The sequence below is a fragment of the Salvelinus alpinus genome, chromosome 1 (genome assembly GCF_045679555.1).
Source record: "Salvelinus alpinus chromosome 1, SLU_Salpinus.1, whole genome shotgun sequence".
NCBI classification, from domain to species: Eukaryota; Metazoa; Chordata; class Actinopteri; order Salmoniformes; family Salmonidae; genus Salvelinus; species Salvelinus alpinus.
Window position 1 is genome coordinate 25,224,828 of NC_092086.1, and position 20,477 is coordinate 25,245,304.

The 20,477-nt window shown below is 49.0% G+C and overlaps 2 protein-coding genes across 4 annotated transcripts in view; one reads left to right on the forward strand and one right to left on the reverse strand.

Moving 5' to 3' along the window:
- vasnb (vasorin b) overlaps window positions 1-2,569 on the reverse strand; it is a 44,640-nt gene extending 42,071 nt beyond the window's left edge. The window contains exon 1 of one of the 3 annotated variants that reach the window (XR_011674331.1): window positions 2,164-2,569. The gene's annotated coding sequence lies outside the window, so the exon portion shown is untranslated. The remainder of the gene's footprint in view (window positions 1-2,163) is intronic. The other 2 variants (XM_071394810.1, XM_071394799.1) reach the window with 2 other exon arrangements.
- coro7 (coronin 7) overlaps window positions 1-20,477 on the forward strand; it is a 252,581-nt gene that overhangs the window by 173,308 nt on the left and 58,796 nt on the right. The window lies entirely within an intron of this gene.

Below are 20,477 nucleotides of genomic sequence, written 5' to 3' on the forward strand. Positions count from 1 at the left end.
ATATGTAGCCTGGGTGAGAAGTCTGCAGCTATAGGCTACATACAGGACTTGACTGTGTAATGACAGCTTCATCTCTCCTTTCAAAATACATAGGGTGGAAATAGTCCCCCGTGAAGATGATCCTCGCACGAAGGGTTATTGGAGTAGTTTACCCCGCCATTTGTTGGGCCCGCAGTGAAAGATTAAGCGATTTTCCGTGCCTGTGTGCGGGCGCGCAGAGCCGGCAGATGGATCTCGCTCAGAAAAAAGACCGTTGCTACGTACCTCAATATTCAAATGTTTGGAAAATTGGCCTCAGTGGCGAAGACGCAAAGATGGCTTATGAGATGTAGCGGTTCCACTTGGCGAGATAACATGAACAGCCTACTATGCGCTCATCTGGATGTTGTTTGGGAAAGGTGGACTGGATACGTTTATTATGATCACTGTTAATTAAAGTTTGTAGACACAAATAATAGGCCTTTTCATGATTTATCACATGGTTTATGATAGCCTCTGGTTTATATCCATGTAGTTTATTATTGGGAGGAATTGTGAGACATATAGACATATAGCCTATAGATTTTAGTAAAGTATCATGCGTATATCTGTTACACATTTCAATTACGCATGGGATGTAAGCCTGTAGCAATGAGGAGATAGGTGTTGGTGATTTATTGATATAATTCCCCTAAATGTGAAACGTTTAACAACTGTTTTCCTAGAGTTTTCTCCGACGTTATACAGTGTCTGAGTAGTTTTAAGTTGAAAGGCAACTCGCATGATTTTACTGATGCCTTTCGCGAACTCCGACGCACATGAATCATTAGACTGAAGATCAATAGGTGTTTGAAACAAGAACAAGTGTTTTCCAGATGTTCCAGGTGCTAATGGACACGTTAATAACTGAGTACCCACCCTACAGGTGGGGAGGTAGATACCATTTGTAATGCTGCGCAGCAATAACCATCATGTTGAAATTAACACAGTCAAATTCAATTGCGCTAATACGGAACCAAAACTGGCAACTGGTTCGAACACTTTATCTTTTAATTGAAATTGTTGGTTATTTTGTCATGGGACTGCAGGTTCTCCAAATCAATGTGAGGTCCTTGCTGGCTGTTCTGCTGCAAATTCACAGCTAACCCATGGATAATAACAGTTCATCTCGTTTTACCCGGTGTGACCAAGCATATTTGCCTCCAGAACTAGACCAGCCTATACCATTAGCCTACCTTTGAACTCGTGGCGAACAGAGCAAATTAGACTCTTAGTTTTTGTCTTTTGAAACCAGTTGTTTGTTGAACGTCCCTATCCTATAACCTATGCCGTGTGCGTTCTCATCTGGGCCGGTCCCCAGCACCAGCCGCACGTCGAAAACAGCTTCTCCCGGTGGTAAAAAAAGGACCGGCGCGGTCTAGACGCCAGCTCTGCCCAGCGCAGCGTCCTGTGGTCAAACACTTAAGCAGCCTACTAGTTAGTGATAAAGTTACGATAGAAGTGTTTTCAGCTGTTGTTCCGCACAGATTAGAGACATGCTGTGGCGTGTGACTTTCCTATACTGATTTGTTATCGCTCTTTAGACTATATGAGTGATTTTGAATATTTGTAAATTATGTGTAAATTATTGAATGTTTTTAAGTGACTTTGAATGTTTCTGCTTAAATGATCCTCGGTTTGCATGGTACAAATTCGAAGCTGACAAGCTGTTGTTTACAGAATGTTGTAGGCCTTGTAGGGTTCTCATTCGGTGCGGTGAGAAGGTGTGTCTGGAATGGGTGAACATTTCACCTCTAGCCAACTCCTGTCATAGAACGTTATAACATAGCATAACAGGAGTCGGAGTGTGGAGTCTGTAGAAGGGTGGTGTAGTAGGCATATATGTTTATTAAAAACGAATGTCTCTTTATGAAGAAAAATAATAATAATACATTTTCAATTTAATTATGTTATTACTTTTCAATAAATTACGTAAGTTATTCATGCAAAGTTGATAAACGCAAGCTTTATCCAAAATCATAACCCCACATTTTTCTCAGCTTTAGGGCTTGTTTTCCAAACTGTACTGCTTTACGCATTCTGCAACGTGCTTCCTACTCAATGACCAATCTGTGTCACACAACTTTGCATATATAAACTTTGCAGTTTATTCATAAAACCATTCTGTTCGGGGAAAAAACTTACCGGTTCTGTTCCCTGCGTAAAGTTTGAGTTGCGGCGCATTCAGAAATGTGTGCTACATAAAAATGTTATCCAAGAGGACCCACGTAGAACAAGTAAACAGTTCGAAATCCTTTAGTCGTCCGCGGAGCACTCTGTCAAAAGTCCCCGAAACTGTGCAACAGCATAAAGTTATTAAAATACATTAAAACTCTTCAGCCACCGGTGTCCAGCGAGTGGTTGAAAGCTCCACGTCGAGGAATGCGCTTCAAGTGTCCGGCGAGAGCCCATAAGCTTCCCGACCCCAAGACAAAAGCGCTTTATTGGCGAATGGAACGGAGAGTTTTAACGAGAATGGGAGGGGCAACTCGAGGCGAGCTAGAACGCGACCCAGAGCGCTCAACACTCCACACTACTGTCTGCTGCAGGGGCTTGGAAAGCAGCGTTCATAACTCCACACTACTGTCTGCTGCAGGGGCTTGGAAAGCAGCGCTCATAACTCCACACTACTGTCTGCTGCAGGGGCTTGGAAAGCAGCGCTCATAACTCCACACTACTGTCTGCTGCAGGGGCTTGGAAAGCAGCGCTCATAACTCCACACTACTGTCTGCTGCAGGGGCTTGGAAAGCAGCGCTCATAACTCCACACTACTGTCTGCTGCAGGGGCTTGGAAAGCAGCGCTCATAACTCCACACTACTGTCTGCTGCAGGGGCTTGGAAAGCAGCGCTCATAACTCCACACCACTGTCTGCTGCAGGGGCTTGGAAAGCAGCGCTCATAACTCCACACTACTGTCTGCTGCAGGGGCTTGGAAAGCAGCGCTCATAACTCCACACTACTGTCTGCTGCAGGGGCTTGGAAAGCAGCGCTCATAACTCCACACTACTGTCTGCTGCAGGGGCTTGGAAAGCAGCGCTCATAACTCCACACTACTGTCTGCTGCAGGGGCTTGGAAAGCAGCGCTCATAACTCCACACTACTGTCTGCTGCAGGGGCTTGGAAAGCAGCGCTCATAACTCCACACTACTGTCTGCTGCAGGGGCTTGGAAAGCAGCGCTCATAACTCCACACTACTGTCTGCTGCAGGGGCTTGGAAAGCAGCGCTCATAACTCCACACTACTGTCTGCTGCAGGGGCTTGGAAAGCAGCGCTCATAACTCCACACTACTGTCTGCTGCAGGGGCTTGGAAAGCAGCGCTCATAACTCCACACTACTGTCTGCTGCAGGGGCTTGGAAAGCAGCGCTCATAACTCCACACTACTGTCTGCTGCAGGGGCTTGGAAAGCAGCGCTCATAACTCCACACTACTGTCTGCTGCAGGGGCTTGGAAAGCAGCGCTCATAACTCCACACTACTGTCTGCTGCAGGGGCTTGGAAAGCAGCGCTCATTACTCCACACTACTGTCTGCTGCAGGGGCTTGGAAAGCAGCGCTCATAACTCCACACTACTGTCTGCTGCAGGGGCTTGGAAAGCAGCGCTCATAACTCCACACTACTGTCTGCTGCAGGGGCTTGGAAAGCAGCGCTCATAACTCCACACTACTGTCTGCTGCAGGGGCTTGGAAAGCAGCGCTCATAACTCCACACTACTGTCTGCTGCAGGGGCTTGGAAAGCAGCGCTCATAACTCCACACTACTGTCTGCTGCAGGGGCTTGGAAAGCAGCGCTCATAACTCCACACTACTGTCTGCTGCAGGGGCTTGGAAAGCAGCGCTCATAACTCCACACTACTGTCTGCTGCAGGGGCTTGGAAAGCAGCGCTCATAACTCCACACTACTGTCTGCTGCAGGGGCTTGGAAAGCAGCGCTCATAACTCCACACTACTGTCTGCTGCAGGGGCTTGGAAAGCAGCGCTCATAACTCCACACTACTGTCTGCTGCAGGGGCTTGGAAAGCAGCGCTCATAACTCCACACTACTGTCTGCTGCAGGGGCTTGGAAAGCAGCGCTCATAACTCCACACTACTGTCTGCTGCAGGGGCTTGGAAAGCAGCGCTCATAACTCCACACTACTGTCTGCTGCAGGGGCTTGGAAAGCAGCGCTCATAACTCCACACTACTGTCTGCTGCAGGGGCTTGGAAAGCAGCGCTCATAACTCCACACTACTGTCTGCTGCAGGGGCTTGGAAAGCAGCGCTCATAACTCCACACTACTGTCTGCTGCAGGGGCTTGGAAAGCAGCGCTCATAACTCCACACTACTGTCTGCTGCAGGGGCTTGGAAAGCAGCGCTCATAACTCCACACTACTGTCTGCTGCAGGGGCTTGGAAAGCAGCGCTCATAACTCCACACTACTGTCTGCTGCAGGGGCTTGGAAAGCAGCGCTCATATGCTGCGCTCTCCTCCTTGACAGATACAGTTGGGGCAACGCAGAAAAATGGCTACATGTTTCTTTTAGTTTCACACTGTAAACCTGCAGGACCTGTTTCAATAACACGCTTATGAGAAGTATTTACTTGCAAACTTATTTTGTGCAGTTCTGTGTTCATATTTTTGAAAGCACGTTTTGAGTATGGAATGGTTTGTACTCAAACGACAGTGAACCAGTTTCAACATTTATAAGATTTGAGCCTATAATGCGTCCATTGCCTACAATTAGGCCTATTTTTATTTCTTAGCATTTTTTGCCTATCAGCCTATATTTGTTATTCTTGGATAATTGTTCATATGGACTTGATGTATGAAATGGAAAAGCGAACAGCCTTGTATTTTGACTGTCAATCACTTGGCATTTGAGAAAAGCACGTGTCAAATCTCTCATTCGCAGGTATGGTGTCTTAATTGATGAATGTTGTTGCACTGTTAAACTGTGAGATTCGTAGGCATTGAATACTTCCTCCTGCTGAGTCGCCTTCCAGCCCGTCGGCAGCTGCCACCCTATTTTAAAGTGTCTTAGAATCGGTTTCCAACGAGGTGAAGTAATGGGATATCAGTCCGTAATGGTGTAACCATGTCACATACTCAGATATAGATACATTTAGAAACATACTATGTGTCAGAATTGTCCATAATACAGTTGGAAACAGGACAGAAGTGATCTAAAAGGAGCTGTGGCCTGGATTTCTGTTTGTTGTAAGTAGCCTAATTCCTTATATCAGATTTTTATATCTATAGGAACCTCAATCTAGGCCTATACAGGATAACTCACATTTTTTAAAGAATACAACTATTTTACACAGAGCTCTCTCTTCTGATTTGTTAATGACTCGATTTGGGCTTCCATAGCAGCGCAGCCATAGGGTGATTCTACGACTATGCTTGTTGACACAAGACTGTGAAAATAATTGGTCTGAGGTCAACACTCCCCCTGTATATTTGTGGGTGGCGTCACTCCCCCCGGCTCTGTAGGTGTACCTCGGCTGGGTCCGGCCCCTGCAAGGACAAGATTCAACAAACACACCACAGGGCCTTGGCTCCTGGGCCGGTGCAAGTGTATGTCTCAGGAAATATTTTTGACCCTATTCTGTGTGGAATAAGGGACACTGTTGTTCCATTCTTCAGAATGGGTGAACCATGCTTTATTTACAGCATTTTTTCAAAACTGTAACTAACTGTCATTCCTCATTTATGCCACTGTGGCTCGTTCTTCTTCCATAGTTTACCCACAGTTATGATCCATATAACACACACACACACACACACACACACACACACACACACACACACACACACACACACACACACACACACACACACTGTAACACACACACACACTGTAACACACACACACACACACACACACACACACACACACACACACTGTAACACACATCTGTAACAAATGACTGTAAATTGCAGGAATAGACAAACGACTTAATGCATGTTCTCCAGGCCCAGATGTACTAGTCCCATATAGTCCATAATGCAGCTGAGTTTGATGTTTTCAAAGAACATTAATCCTGAATCCTCTGTAGCAGTTTATCACAACTACAGAGATTCACACATACAAATCACCCAGCAGTGCCTCTTTCTGAATCTACTGTGTGTTTCTCTCTTTCTCTCCCTCTGGTGCTCCAGAGTGGCACAGCGGTCAAAGGCACTGCATCTCAGTGCTAGAGGCGTCACTACAGACACCCTGGTTCGAATCCAGGGGTAGGCCGTCATTGTAAATAAGAATTTGTTCTTATCTGACTTGCCTAGTTAAATAAAGGTTTCCCTGCCTCCCTTCTTCCCCCACCCATATCTCACACACACACACACACACACACCGTTCACCTCCAATGGCGTCAGCCTGCTGTCACTCTCTCCGACGACAGCTTTAGATAAACACTGTGGGGGTACACACACACTACACAGGCATACACACACAGACATACACGCACACGCATACACACACCACCCCGACTACCCCTGCTCTGTTCTGTTTACCTCCAGTCATCATCAGTAGAATCTAATTGGATGACTTAACTCCCAGAAGGCATGAGATAGCAGGGGACATTTATTTTCCTTTGTTTTTCAGTCCCTTATATGGAAACATTGTCCTCCTCCCCATCACCTATTCAATAGAAAAGAATAGAATAGAAAATGATTACAACTTTTTTTGTCCCTTCAAGGGTTTTTCCTTTAGCACACAACCCATATAGATTTAGACAGTGGACTATGGTGGGCTACACATGCAGTGATGTTGAAAGGTGTGGACCATATGCATTATGAGGGGTGGTGGTGTAGTGTAAATCAGGGTTGCTGTAATAACATGAGCCCGGTGCCGTCAGCGCTTTCAGCTCCATAATCATTATGCCCAGTTAAAGATGGCAACGCGGAATCCGGACCACTGTAATGTTGCCCAGGGGAACCAGTACAACAGTGAGCTGGTTGGGGTTGGTCCAAGAGCCCTGGCCCTGCCTGCCAAAGGCTCCAAACTGAAGTACTACTTATCCACACAGCAGCCTCTTCCTTATTACCCCTTTCCCTTCCTTTCCATGCTTTTTTCTCTCTCTTTTTTCTCTCTCTTACGTTCTTTCTCTCAAATTATTGAGCTTTTTTTTAACCTTTTCGCTGCCTGGCGGTTTTTCTTTTCTTGCTTACTTTCTTTTTGTTTGTTCCCACTTTCTCTTTTTTTCTGCGTTTTCTTTCCATCTACTCTTTCATTACCCCTTTTCTGATATCTTGTATTATTATCATTATTTGTAGAGTTTTTATGGTTTGTTCTCTGACTTTTCCTCTGTTCTTCCTCTCTAATTCTGAACTCCTCTTTCTCCCTCCTCTTTCTCAGTCTTCTGTACTCTCTCGTTCTATTTCACTCCCTCTTTCTCCCTCCTATTTCTCAGTCTTCTGTACTCTCTTTCTATTTCACTCCCTCTTTCTCCCTCCTCTTTCTTCTTTTACATTGTAGGCCTTCTCACCTACCCTCATTCTATTCTAATGGGAAATAGAACATGGAGTCAGAATGGTTGAACTGGTGTAGGGAAGTGTAGGACCTCTGTGATAAAGACCAGTGGCTATCAATTTACATCAACTGTATGTCCATAAAGCGTACATGACATCCCTGTAACTCCATACTGTTAGTGTTGGACAGTTAGTGGTCCAGTGTCTGCTCTCCACCAGTCTCTCACTGGACTCACTGAGTTGCTATTTATAGAACCTGCTCAGATAATGGACTTTCCACCTGGGCCTCAACAGAAGACTTGAATCTCCCTGGCTCCTGAATGAGAGAGAGAGACACTCACACACATACACATAGAGGGAGAGAAGGACACACACACACACACACACACACACACACACACACACACACACACACACACACACACACACACTCTATACACATAGAGAGAGAGAAGGACACACACACACACACACACACACACAGATAGATGGAGAGTAATAGAATAATGAATGAGGTTTGGTGGGGTGGTTCTGGGAACCCCTTCCCATAGGGACAGCCTGGGAACTAGCAACATGGTTATTTTCTGATAGACTCACAACACTGTAAAACCCCTTCTCATTCTTCCCTGCCTCTCCAGGTAGATATTGTCCCTAACCGCAGATCTCGGATCAGATTACCCCACCCCCAATCTTTACCCTAAACTGAGACTTAGCTCTATGACGTGACTATGAACAGCATCAAATATATTTTAGAATAGATTGATGCAGAGGGTTGCACTCGCGAGCACCCACGCAGAGCACCCACGCAGAGCACCCCCGCAGAGCACCACGCAAAGCACCTGCACGTGTGCTCGGGAGTTTGTGTGTGTGCGCACATTTTGTCCATGCACATATGTTTGTGTGTGGGTTCTTGACAGACGTGACTACTCGTCCCCAGAAAGCCCTTGGCTCCCTGCCTTCCCACAGTCCTCCTCCAGCCCAGTAGCCGCTATGTGTCCGTGGGAAGCTGCCGAGAGGAGAGGGGGAGAGACCTGGTCCTTGGCACTCTGGGAAGTCACATGGAGGGAGGGAGAGGAGAGAGAGGGAGTAGTAGGAGGGGGAGAGAAGGAGAGAGGAGAGGGGGAGAGACCTGGTCCTGGGCACTCTGGGAAGTCACATGGAGGGAGGGAGAGGAGATAGGGAGAGAGAGAGGGGGTAGTAGGAGGGGGAGAGAATGAGAGAGGAGAGGGATGTACAGAGGAGAAAAGGAGGGGGAGGGAGAGAAGGAGAGGGGGAGAGATAGGGGGTAGTAGGAGGGGGAGAGAAGGAGAGAGGGAGGGAAGGGGAGAGAGAGAAGGAGAGGGAGGGAGAGGGTTCTCTGGGGGTATTTTTTGGGAACACTGAAAGTGATAGATAGGAATAATAGAGTAGTAGTTTGGGAAGCAATATGTAGGATACCCTATAGGGGACAATGAAGTTGTATTCAGTTCAACTGTACCGTGTTGAATTTACTTGAAAATAATATGGTTCCTGGGTTTCTGAACTGTGACAATCGCAATCGAGTTAAAGGAGCAAAATACCATAGTGGACAATAAAGATGAATTGAATCATATTGAATTGAAAAAATATATATGTGGTTCCTGGGGTGGAAGCTGAGGTGAGTTAAAGCAGTCACCATGAAGGAGGACACGGGGGACAATAAAGTTATATCAAATGATTTGTATGGTATTTTATACAAAAAATGACAGAGTAAATATGTGCTAGGATAGCAGCTGAGGTGATTAAAGCAGAAGTAGGAAGTACTGGCCATTGGTGTGAAAATGAAGCATCAGATAAAGGCCTGTGTGACTCTAAACATTGGTGTCCAATATTGACTCTTCCCACCTGTTGTGGTGGTTGACACTGGCCTATTAAATCCCACTTACACCGTGGTAAAGCTGTCTCGCTCCTGTGGAAACCTAGCAGCACCACAACCCACGGTTCTCTATGTGATTCTATCATCTTATTTAGGGTTTTATGTGTTAATGGTGGGTTTGTATAGTGTTTTATATATTTAGCATAAGTGGATGTTTTTGGAAGTTTAGTTTAAGGTTTTATATGCGTTGATTATATGTTTGTATGGTGTTATATAAGTGGCTGTTTATTTAAGGCTGGTTTAGGGTTTGTGTTAATTGAGAGGTGGCCAGGGCCCTATGACCCTCTGAGAGTGGGAACTAGGCCAGTAAGAGTGGAAAGGTCTGGTTGATCCCCCTGACCATCTCCTTTTGCCCTTTCTCACCATCCGTCTGTCATGGGTTCACTATGGAGGAGGTTATTGAACCTAACCTTGGAGTCCAAGACAGAACTTCTCTAAATATGTTGTCTCCTGGTCTTCCTCTTTGTAGCCTTATTTTAATCTGTTGTTGTTGTAAGAAGGGACATAGATGTTCTGGGATACACCATTAAGGCTTGTGATTGTCAGGTCCTCTTCTATGAGAGCTAGTGTGCAAGAGAGATTCTGAATTTCTGTAATGTTGGTTCTGATAAACTCTAGATAAAGTATCGGCCACTTTCCGCTCCAGCCACTGTTGAGTGCAGCGCTACGGTCACAGTGTCGGGGAGAGATGCAGCGCTACGGTCACAGTGTCGGGGAGAGATGCAGCGCTACGGTCACAGTGTCGGGGAGAGATGAGAGCAGCGCTACGGTCACAGTGTCGGGGAGAGATGCAGCGCTACGGTCACAGTGTCGGGGAGAGATGCAGCGCTACGGTCACAGTGTCGGGGAGAGATGAGAGCAGCGCTACGGTCACAGTGTCGGGGAGAGATGAGAGCAGCGCTACGGTCACAGTGTCGGGGAGAGATGCAGCGCTACGGTCACAGTGTCGGGGAGAGATGAGAGCAGCGCTACGGTCACAGTGTCGGGGAGAGATGCAGCGCTACGGTCACAGTGTCGGGGAGAGATGCAGCGCTACGGTCACAGTGTCGGGGAGAGATGCAGCGCTACGGTCACAGTGTCGGGGAGAGATGCAGCGCTACGGTCACAGTGTCGGGGAGAGATGCAGCGCTACGGTCACAGTGTCGGGGAGAGATGAGTGCAGCGCTACGGTCACAGTGTCGGGGAGAGATGAGAGCAGCGCTACGGTCACAGTGTCGGGGAGAGATGCAGCGCTACGGTCACAGTGTCGGGGAGAGATGAGTGCAGCGCTACGGTCACAGTGTCGGGGAGAGATGAGAGCAGCGCTACGGTCACAGTGTCGGGGAGAGATGCAGCGCTACGGTCACAGTGTCGGGGAGAGATGCAGCGCTACGGTCACAGTGTCGGGGAGAGATGAGAGCAGCGCTACGGTCACAGTGTCGGGGAGAGATGAGAGCAGCGCTACGGTCACAGTGTCGGGGAGAGATGAGTGCAGCGCTACGGTCACAGTGTCGGGGAGAGATGAGTGCAGCGCTACGGTCACAGTGTCGGGGAGAGATGCAGCGCTACGGTCACAGTGTCGGGGAGAGATGAGAGCAGCGCTACGGTCACAGTGTCGGGGAGAGATGAGCGCAGCGCTACGGTCACAGTGTCGGGGAGAGATGAGTGCAGCGCTACGGTCACAGTGTCGGGGAGAGATGAGTGCTGCGCTACGGTCACAGTGTCGGGGAGAGATGCAGCGCTACGGTCACAGTGTCGGGGAGAGATGAGTGCTGCGCTACGGTCACAGTGTCGGGGAGAGATGCAGCGCTACGGTCACAGTGTCGGGGAGAGATGAGAGCAGCGCTACGGTCACAGTGTCGGGGAGAGATGAGTGCAGCGCTACGGTCACAGTGTCGGGGAGAGATGAGAGCAGCGCTACGGTCACAGTGTCGGGGAGAGATGAGTGCAGCGCTACGGTCACAGTGTCGGGGAGAGATGAGCGCAGCGCTACGGTCACAGTGTCGGGGAGAGATGCAGCGCTACGGTCACAGTGTCGGGGAGAGATGAGAGCAGCGCTACGGTCACAGTGTCGGGGAGAGATGAGCGCAGCGCTACGGTCACAGTGTCGGGGAGAGATGAGTGCAGCGCTACGGTCACAGTGTCGGGGAGAGATGAGTGCAGCACTACGGTCACAGTGTCGGGGAGAGATGAGAGCAGCGCTACGGTCACAGTGTCGGGGAGAGATGAGTGCAGCGCTACGGTCACAGTGTCGGGGAGAGATGAGTGCAGCACTACGGTCACAGTGTCGGGGAGAGATGAGAGAAGCGCTACGGTCACAGTGTCGGGGAGAGATGAGTGCAGCGCTACGGTCACAGTGTCGGGGAGAGATGAGTGCAGCGCTACGGTCACAGTGTCGGGGAGAGATGAGTGCAGCGCTACGGTCACAGTGTCGGGGAGAGATGAGAGCAGCGCTACGGTCACAGTGTCGGGGAGAGATGAGAGCAGCGCTACGGTCACAGTGTCGGGGAGAGATGAGTGCAGCGCTACGGTCACAGTGTCGGGGAGAGATGAGAGCAGCGCTACGGTCACAGTGTCGGGGAGAGATGAGTGCAGCGCTACGGTCACAGTGTCGGGGAGAGATGAGAGCAGCGCTACGGTCACAGTGTCGGGGAGAGATGAGAGCAGCGCTACGGTCACAGTGTCGGGGAGAGATGAGAGCAGCGCTACGGTCACAGTGTCGGGGAGAGATGAGAGCAGCGCTACGGTCACAGTGTCGGGGAGAGATGAGAGCAGCGCTACGGTCACAGTGTCGGGGAGAGATGAGTGCAGCGCTGCGGTCACAGTGTCGGGGAGAGATGAGCGCAGCGCTACGGTCACAGTGTCGGGGAGAGATGAGAGCAGCGCTACGGTCACAGTGTCGGGGAGAGATGAGAGCAGCGCTACGGTCACAGTGTCGGGGAGAGATGAGAGCAGCGCTACGGTCACAGTGTCGGGGAGAGATGCAGCGCTACGGTCACAGTGTCGGGGAGAGATGAGAGCAGCGCTACGGTCACAGTGTCGGGGAGAGATGAGTGCTGCGCTACGGTCACAGTGTCGGGGAGAGATGAGAGCAGCGCTACGGTCACAGTGTCGGGGAGAGATGAGTGCAGCGCTACGGTCACAGTGTCGGGGAGAGATGCAGCGCTACAGTCACAGTGTCGGGGAGAGATGAGTGCAGCGCTACGGTCACAGTGTCGGGGAGAGATGCAGCGCTACGGTCACAGTGTCGGGGAGAGATGAGTGCTGCGCTACGGTCACAGTGTCAGGGAGAGATGCAGCGCTACGGTCACAGTGTCGGGGAGAGATGAGTGCTGCGCTACGGTCACAGTGTCGGGGAGAGATGAGTGCAGCGCTACGGTCACAGTGTCGGGGAGAGATGAGAGCTGCGCTACGGTCACAGTGTCGGGGAGAGATGAGAGCTGCGCTACGGTCACAGTGTCGGGGAGAGATGAGTGCAGCGCTACGGTCACAGTGTCGGGGAGAGATGAGAGCAGCGCTACGGTCACAGTGTCGGGGAGAGATGAGAGCAGCGCTACGGTCACAGTGTCGGGGAGAGATGAGTGCAGCGCTACGGTCACAGTGTCGGGGAGAGATGAGAGCAGCGCTACGGTCACAGTGTCGGGGAGAGATGAGTGCAGCGCTACGGTCACAGTGTCGGGGAGAGATGAGAGCAGCGCTACGGTCACAGTGTCGGGGAGAGATGAGAGCAGCGCTACGGTCACAGTGTCGGGGAGAGATGAGAGCAGCGCTACGGTCACAGTGTCGGGGAGAGATGAGTGCAGCGCTACGGTCACAGTGTCGGGGAGAGATGAGAGCAGCGCTACGGTCACAGTGCCGGGGAGAGATGCAGCGCTACGGTCACAGTGTCGGGGAGAGATGAGTGCAGCGCTACGGTCACAGTGTCGGGGAGAGATGAGAGCAGCGCTACGGTCACAGTGTCGGGGAGAGATGAGAGCAGCGCTACGGTCACAGTGTCGGGGAGAGATGAGAGCAGCGCTACGGTCACAGTGTCGGGGAGAGATGAGAGCAGCGCTACGGTCACAGTGTCGGGGAGAGATGAGAGCAGCGCTACGGTCACAGTGTCGGGGAGAGATGAGAGCAGCGCTACGGTCACAGTGTCGGGGAGAGATGAGTGCAGCGCTACGGTCACAGTGTCGGGGAGAGATGAGAGCAGCGCTACGGTCACAGTGTCGGGTTAGAGATGAGAGCAGCGCTACGGTCACAGTGTCGGGGAGAGATGAGAGCAGCGCTACGGTCACAGTGTCGGGTTAGAGATGAGAGCAGCGCTACGGTCACAGTGTCGGGTTAGAGATGAGAGCAGCGCTACGGTCACAGTGTCGGGGAGAGATGAGAGCAGCGCTACGGTCACAGTGTCGGGGAGAGATGAGAGCAGCGCTACGGTCACAGTGTCGGGGAGAGATGAGAGCAGCGCTACGGTCACAGTGTCGGGGAGAGATGAGAGCAGCGCTACGGTCACAGTGTCGGGGAGAGATGAGAGCAGCGCTACGGTCACAGTGTCGGGGAGAGATGAGAGCAGCGCTACGGTCACAGTGTCGGGGAGAGATGCGCGCTGCACCTCAAGATTTGTGTCAATGATCAAAAAAAATTGGGCCCAGATTCAGACCTCAGAAATATATTGAAACAATGAACATTTAGGAAGAATGGTTGTTTTGGTCCCTTGTTTGTGTGAAAGATGAAGGGAGCAAATAAAAGAGAGAGCGAGGGAGGGAGAGAAAGGGTAGAGAGTGGGAAAGTCAGAGTGAGAAAGAACAAGAAAAAGAAAAGGGGGGGGGGCAAAGTCAGAGAGAAGCGAGAGAAAGTGAGAAAGAAAAAAGAGGGAGAGGTTAAGCATGAGTGCACTCAGAGGTTTACTAGTCTGTTGACTCCATGTTGACTCCATGCAACCCTTGTTTATGAGAGAAACACCACAGCTGAGCTGAAGCCCGCTTCTGAGTGGGACAAACACACTGCTCTCTATTGGTTGTTGTGGTCCAAACCCCATGAACAAACCGCATGACAACTCAAGTCATTCAGAATGATTTCAGTGATTTTATTTAACCTTTATTTAACGAGGCAAGTCAGTTAAGAACAAATTCTTATTTACAATGACAGCCTACCCCGGCCAAACCCGGACAACGCTGAGCGAATTGTGCATCACCCCATGGGATTCCCAATCACGGCCGGATGTGATGCAGCCTTTGAACCAGGGACTGCAGTGACACCTCTTGCACTGAGATGCAGAGCCTTAGACCGCTGAACCAGGGACTGCAGTGACACCTCTGGCACTGAGATGCAGAGTCTTAGACCGCTGAACCAGGGACTGCAGTGACACCTCTAGCACTGAGATGCAGAGTCTTAGACCGCTGAACCAGGGACTGCAGTGACACCTCTGGCACTGAGATGCAGAGCCTTAGACCGCTGAACCAGGGACTGCAGTGACACCTCTTGCACTGAGATGCAGAGCCTTAGACCGCTGAACCAGGGACTGCAGTGACACCTCTTGCACTGAGATGCAGAGCCTTAGACCGCTGAACCAGGGACTGTAGTGACACCTCTTGCACTGAGATGCAGAGCCTTAGACCGCTGAACCAGGGACTGCAGTGACACCTCTGGCACTGAGATGCAGAGCCTTAGACCGCTGAACCAGGGACTGCAGTGACACCTCTAGCACTGAGATGCAGAGCCTTAGACCGCTGAACCAGGGACTGCAGTGACACCTCTTGCACTGAGATGCAGAGCCTTAGACCGCTGAACCAGGGACTGCAGTGACACCTCTTGCACTGAGATGCAGAGCCTTAGACCGCTGAACCAGGGACTGCAGTGACACCTCTTGCACTGAGATGCAGAGCCTTAGACCGCTGAACCAGGGACTGCAGTGACACCTCTGGCACTGAGATGCAGAGCCTTAGACCGCTGAACCAGGGACTGCAGTGACACCTCTTGCACTGAGATGCAGTGCCTTAGACCGCTGCGCCACTCGGGAGCCCACGTCTGCTCAGCAATAGATGTATGTCAAAGTGATGTTTTCAATCAGAATTATTTAATAATAATAATGTGGTATTTATATAGCACTTTTCAAAGACCCAAAGAGGGTTATGTTTTTTTAAAGACACTATTTAAAAGAAGAGGACCCAGTCAGAAGCCCAGCCTTAGTGTATCTGAGGTGATTTGCATGTCTATGCCTGAGACCCACTGAGCTGAAGCCTAGGCATTAGTTACGGAAGCTCACAGTCCGAGCAGCAGTGAGAGCTGGCTATCTCTCCTCTCTCTGTCTGTAACGGAGGGAAGAGTATGGAGGGGGTGAGGAGGAGAGGAGGGGTGGGGGCCACTAGGGGTCACTCTGGAGGTCAGCCAGAAGTGGACGTTTCCCATGATGCACAAGGAGCATACATGCACAGCATGAATTATTGACCGAGGTGAAAGATAGAGGTCTCATGTTGCTCTTTCCTCTCTGTCTCTCTGTGTCTCTCTGTGTCTGTGTCTCTGTCTCTCTCTCTCTCTCTCTCTCTCTCTCTCTCTCTCTCTCTCTCTCTCTCTCTCTCTGTCTCTCTCCCTCTGTCTCTCTCCCTCTGTCTCTCTCCCTCTCTCTCTGTCTCTCTCTCTCTGTTTCTCTCCCTCTCTCTCCAGTCTCTCTCATTGTATGTGTGTGTGTTTGTCTACTGTGTGTGTGGTATGGTATGTCAGGTATTAAGCAGAATGCCTGTGGTTTAATAAGGGGGGTAATTGGTGTCAGATGGATCTCAGTGCCTCAGATATGTTTAATATATACACACTCATACACAGAGAGTATGTTCACTTTGCGCTGGGTGATGTTTGGCATCCTCTGAGAATTGTTTTGCTTTGGGGAGCGTTGTGTGTTTTTTTTATTGGGCACAGGGGAGGGCAGTGTGTATTTCCTGGTTCACTCTGCAGGTTTTACTATATTATTTATTCAATCCTAGCCAAATGTCCTTCCCTCATGCACTACGCTTTTTCCATGTGCTAACTTTTACTAAACCACAGTGTATCCTGTCCTCTATCCACCATTCATACTGATAATAGTGGTAGGTGGATAGTTTGATGCTCCTTTCAATAAATATTGAGGGTCTTATTCTGGTGACATGATTATTGATGCTTGGCTGCCGTTTGACAAATAAAATAAATGTTGCACTTTTGTCCATAATGATGTCATCATGTAGTGGGCTGTACCTACACTGTATCTGTGAGCTGTTGGCTAGAGTACACGTGTCAACAGAAGAGTGGGCACGTTCACTACATCTACTCAAAAACTATTGTGGCAAAACCAACAGTAGGCCTAGAGTTGAAAATGCCATGGAAACCCATTTAACTTGCCTTTTTTATTCGATACATGGGAATTTAACCTCAAGGTATTTTTATGTGCAGCACTACGTATTTACACAGACTTTTATCTGTAACAGGTTAATTTGATGGAAACACAACTCTGATGGGAAAATGCGCATATTGCTTTAATGCAGATTTAAAAAATATTCACATAAATCTTTTGCCAGTTGGATGGAAACCTAGTTAGACACCATAAACACTCTGGCACTAGTCCAGTGTCACTCTGATTATGCTGCACATCATGGTTCACCAGCAGCAGAACATGTAAACAATAAGTCTCCAGCCAAACAAGCTGTAAGAATGGTATTGGACCTCCTCCCTCATACTCATCTGGAGGTCGAGTCTGAACCTCCTCCCTCATACTCATCTGGAGGTCGAGTCTGAACCTCCTCCCTCACTCATCTGGAGGTCGAGCCTGAACCTCCTCCCTCACACTCATCTGGAGGTCGAGCCTGAACCTCCTCCCTCATACTCATCTGGAGGTCGAGCCTGAACCTCCTCCCTCATACTCATCTGGAGGTCGGGTCTGAACCTCCTCCCTCACACTCATCTGGAGGTCGAGTCTGAACCTCCTCCCTCATACTCATCTGGAGGTCGAGTCTGAACCTCCTCCCTCATACTCATCTGGAGGTCGAGTCTGAACATCCTCCCTCACACTCATCTGGAGGTCGAGTCTGAACCTCCTCCCTCATACTCATCTGGAGGGTCGAGTCTGAACCTCCTCCCTCACACTCATCTGGAGGTCGAGTCTGAACCTCCTCCCTCACACTCATCTGGAGGTCGAGTCTGAACCTCCTCCCTCACACTCATCTGGAGGTCGAGCCTGAACCTCCTCCCTCATACTCATCTGGAGGTCGAGCCTGAACCTCCTCCCTCATACTCATTTGGAGGTCGAGCCTGAACCTCCTCCCTCATACTCATCTGGAGGTCGAGCCTGAACCTCCTCCCTCATACTCATCTGGAGGTCGAGCCTGAACCTCCTCCCTCATACTCATCTGGAGGTCGAGCCTGAACCTCCTCCCTCATACTCATCTGGAGGTCGAGCCTGAACCTCCTCCCTCATACTCATCTGGAGGTCGAGTCTGAACCTCCTCCCTCATACTCATCTGGAGGTCGAGTCTGTTAAGCAGCTTGGCTAGTTATCAGTGGAAAAAATAGTTCTGGTCCACAGAATTATCACGGACTCAGCCCCCAGGTACCTATCCAACTGTTTTTCATTTATTAAAGATGTCCACCAGCGTAAGACCAGAGCCTGAGACTCTAACATTCACTGTTTTAAATGTAAGATCACATTTCTGTATACCGGCACAGATGAGTGGAACAAACTACCACAGTAAGCCATACCATCCATAACCACTTTTAAAAAGAATGTCAAAAGCTGGCTAATGTGTGAACAGTTTAACACTTTTTTTGTGTGTATCTCTGTAATGTGTCTATCTATGTAATTGTATATGTATTTACAGTAGGGACCACAATGGAAATACGTCCCCGACTTTATTGTGCAATTCCGGTCACTTTAGAAAATATTCATACCTCATGACTTATTCCACATTTTGTTGTTACCTGAATTCAAAATGGATTAAAACAACAAAATCACGGTTTTTGGACATTATTGCATATTAATTAAAAATGAAATACAAAAATATCTAATTTACATAACTATTCACCCCCCTGAGTCAATACTTTGTAGAAGCTCCTTTGGCACTGTGTCTGTATCAGCTTTGCACATCTGGATTTGGGGCTTTTCTCCCATTCTTCCTTGCAGATTTTCTCAAGCTCTGTTAAGATGGATGGGGAGTGGCGATGAACAGAAATCTTCAAGTCTATTATTTCACTGTATCACAATTCCAGTGGGTCAGAAGTTTACATACGCTAAGTTGACTGTGCCTTTAAACAGCTTGGAAAATTCCAGAAAATTATGTCATGGCTTTAGAAGCTTCTGATAGGCTAATGGACATCATTTGAGCCAATTGGAGGTGTATCTGTGGATGTATTTCAAGGCCTACCTTCAAACTCAGTGTCTCTTTGCTTGACATCATGGGAAAATCAAAAGAAATCAGCCAAGACCACAGAAAAAGAATTGTAGACCTCCACATGTCTGGTTCATCCCTGGGAGCAATTTCCAAACGCCTGAAGGTACCTTGTTCATCTGCACAAACAATAGTACGCAAGTATAAACACCATGAGACCACGCAGCCGTCATACCGCTCAGGAAGGAGACGCGTTCTGTCTCCTAGAGATGAACGTACTTTGGTGCGTAAAAGTGCAAATCAATCCCAGAACAACAGCAAAGGACCTTGTGAAGATGCTGGAGGAAACTGGTACAAAAGTATCTATATCCACAGTAAAACGAGTCCTATATCGACATAACCTGTAAGGCCCCTCAGCAAGGAAGAAGACACTGCTCCAAAACCGCCATAAAAAAAGCCAGACTACGGTTTGGAACTGCACATGGGGACAAAGATCGTACTTTAAAAAAAGAAATTACCCCCTTTTCGTGGTATCCAATTGTTAGTAATTACTATCTTGTCTCATCGCTACAACTCCCGTACGGGCTCGGGTGAGACTAAGGTCGAAAGCCATGCATCCTCCGAAACACAACCCAACCAAGCCGCACTGCTTCTTAACACAGCGCGCCTCCAACCCGGAAGCCAGCCGCACCAATGTGTCGGAGGAAACACCGTGTACCTGGCCCCCTTGGTTAGCGCGCACTGCGCCCGGCCCGCCACAGGAGTCGCTGGTGCGCGATGAGACAAGGATATCCCTACCGGTCAAACCCTCCCTAACCCGGACAACGCTAGGCCAATTGTGCGTGGCCCCACGGACCTCCCATGCGCGGCCGGCTGCGACAGAGCCTGGGCGCAAACCCAGAGTCTCTGGTGGCACAGCTAGCGCTGCGATGCAGTGCCCTAGACCACTGCGCCACCCGGGAATGATGATCGTACTTTTTGGAGAAATGTCCTCTGGTCTGATGAAACAAAAATAGAGCTGTTTGGCCATAATGACCATCATTATGTTTGGAATAAAAAGGGGGATGCTTGCAAGCCGGAGAACACCATCCCAACCGTGAAGCACGGGGGTGGCAGCATCATTTTGTGGGGGTGCTTTGCTGTAGGAGGGACTGGTGCCCTTCACAAAATAGATGGCATCGTGACGAAGAAAAATTACGTGGCTATATTGAAGCAACATCAGTCAGGAAGTTAAAGCTTGGTCGCAAATGGGTCTTCCAAAATGGCTTAAGGACAACAAAGTCAAGGTATTGGAGTGGCCATCACAAAGCCCTGACAGTGCTATAGAGGATTTGTGGGCAGAACTGATCAAGCGTGTGCGAGCAAGGAGGCCTACAAACCTGACTCAGTTACACCAGCTCTGTCAGGAGGAATTGGCATAAATTCACCCAACTTATTGTGGGAAGCTTGTGGAAGGCTACCCGAAACGTTTGACCCAAGTTAAACAATTTAAAGGCAATGCTACCAAATATTAATTGAGTATATGTAAACTAATGACCCACTGGGAATATGATGAAAGAAATAAAAGCTGAAATAAATCATTCTCTACTATTATTCTGACAATTCACATTCTTAAAATAAAGTGGTGATCCAAACTGACGTAAGACAGGGAATTTTTACTAGGATTAAATGTCAGGATTTGGGAAAAACTGAGTTTAAATGTATTTGACTAAGGTGTATGAAAACTTCCGATTTCAACTGTATATATATACACACACTACCGTTCAAAAGTTTGGGGTCACTTAGAAATGGCCTTGTTTTTGAAGAA